The sequence below is a fragment of the Ursus maritimus genome, unplaced genomic scaffold (assembly GCF_017311325.1).
Source record: "Ursus maritimus isolate PB19 unplaced genomic scaffold, ASM1731132v1 scaffold_7, whole genome shotgun sequence".
Taxonomy (NCBI): Eukaryota; Metazoa; Chordata; class Mammalia; order Carnivora; family Ursidae; genus Ursus; species Ursus maritimus.
In genome coordinates this window covers 47,211,958-47,213,886 of record NW_024426885.1, presented here as the reverse complement: position 1 = coordinate 47,213,886, position 1,929 = coordinate 47,211,958, and the positions used below count along the sequence as shown (strand labels likewise).

Here is a 1,929-nt window from a genome sequence, read left to right as displayed (position 1 = left end):
CCTTGGTGGTGGCGGTGGTGTGTGTGTATGTGGTGGGGTTCCTCTGTTCGCCCCACCAGTCAGTCCCCGGGCTTTGGGAACAACCCCAAAGCCTCCTCCCGGGGAACGCTTGGGCGATCCTTGCTAGCAACTCGTTTGCCCCCAAATAGGGTACCTTGACAGCGTTCACTGCCCGAGTGCACTCTAGTCCCGGGCGCGCGAGCCAAGGGGGTGCCGGGTGTGCCGGGTGGTTTTTGCCCCCTCCCCAATGTGGTCCCTTCCTAGGCTCAGCATTTCTCTCCTACTCTAAACTTGCAGGAGCGGGGAGGTGGGGGCGGGCAGGGAGAAGTGGAGGAAGGGGGAGAAAAGAGGGAGGTGAGTGACGGGGTGGGGGGGTGACGCGCGATGCTCTTCCGAGCCACAGAGGGGGAAAGCTTGGAGAGGGCCGGGGCCAAGGAGCGGGGAAGAGAGAGCAAAAGAGGGGACAGGAAAGGCAAGGGAGAGAAAAGGGCGAAAAGGAAAGAGGGGGAGTGAACGGCGAGAGCGCTGAGAGAGCGCGAGCCGAGCGGAGCCCAGCGCTGGCGGCGGCGGCGGCGGCGGTGCCGCGACACTCCGTTCCATCCGTGGTTCCGCGCCTGCTTTTGCGGGCGGCCGGCGGCGCGGGGCCCTTTGGAAATAGAATAGCCAATGTAATCTGACACTTCAACTTGCTCGGCTCCGGGCGAGTTGATTCACTTACTCACCCCCTAACGCCGAGTTCCTTTTCACTGTCTGTGGACATTAAAAAAGCGAGCGGCGGCGGGCGCCCGGGAGAGCAGGCGACCGGGCGGCGGGCGAGCGAGGAGCGACCCGGCGGCGGAGCGAGCGAGCAGCGCCGGCGCAGCGCGGTGACCCCAGCCCCGGTCGGCGCGGAGCAGGAGCCGAAGCGGAGCCGTTCTCGGCGCCCTCGCTGCGCTCCTCCCGGCCCGAGCCGGGCCTGCCCGGCAGCAGCCGCGGCGGCAGCGGCGCGTCCTCCAGCGGCGGCAGCGGCGCTCGCAGCGCCCGGTAAGTTTGGGTCCAGACCCGGGCGCCCGCTGGCCGCGGGCCTTCCTCTCGCTCTCCGTGGACTCTTGGGGTGCGAGCGTGGGGTGCTGGGGGCTGGGGGCTTTTCCCTTGAAGGGTCCGCCGGGGCCAGGCAAGCCGGGCGAACGGCCGCCGGCCGAGCTCCGCTGCGCTCCCCTCGGCGGCCCGGGGCCGAGGCCCAGGCGACCGGCGAACGCCCGGCTGCGAGGAGCCGGCTCGAGCTGCGCGCGGGGGCCGAGGCTCTTCGGGTGTGCGGGGCGTGAGTAAGGTTGTGCGCGCGCGGACCCTGTGCCCGCCTCCTGCCGGTGCGCCTCCAGCCCTCGTTCTGTACACCCGGGCAGGACCGGGATTCGGGCAGGGAGGATAGGACCCGGGTAGGACCACCTCGGTCTCCCTCACCTCCTTCGGGGAGACGCGAAGTTGTGCTCCTGTGTGTACGAAAACCGCCGGAGACGGCGCTGGATTTCGGGGTGGCAAGGGGTGGCGGTGCTAAGTTGTGCATCTGAATTTCCAGGGAAAACACACACTTTTGTAAATGGGAGGTGGAGGCGCGGTTAAGTTGTTTGTGTGTGAATTGCTCGGGGAGACGCGGCGCACGGTACTAGACGGGGAACGCCAAGGGGTGTGTGTGTAGGGGCTTCCCGTAGGTCTTGAGAAGCCCGAGGGGCGTTAAGGCCATCGGCTGGACGGGGCTGCCCCGGCCAGGAGGGGAGCCCAGAGGGAAGATGTGTGTGTGTGTGCGCGCGCTCGTTGCAAATACGAAAGTAATTTCTCCGTGTTCTTTCTTCCTCCGTCTCCGGCGGCGGCGGCGCGGCGGCCCCGGGGGAGTGGGAGGCCGGCTGGGCGGAGGTTGGGGGGCCCGGCCAGGGCCGGAGCTGGGGTGGGGGG

At 68.3% G+C, this 1,929-nt stretch overlaps 1 protein-coding gene across 4 annotated transcripts in view; it reads left to right on the top strand.

The window, feature by feature from the left end:
* Window positions 1-877: 877 nt before the first annotated feature.
* Window positions 878-1,929, top strand: part of ZMIZ1 (zinc finger MIZ-type containing 1) — a 231,424-nt gene continuing 230,372 nt past the window's right edge. For 2 of the 4 annotated variants that reach the window (XM_040624275.1, XM_040624274.1), the window contains exon 1: window positions 878-1,023. The gene's annotated coding sequence lies outside the window, so the exon portion shown is untranslated. The remainder of the gene's footprint in view (window positions 1,024-1,929) is intronic. The other 2 variants (XM_040624277.1, XM_040624276.1) reach the window with 1 other exon arrangement.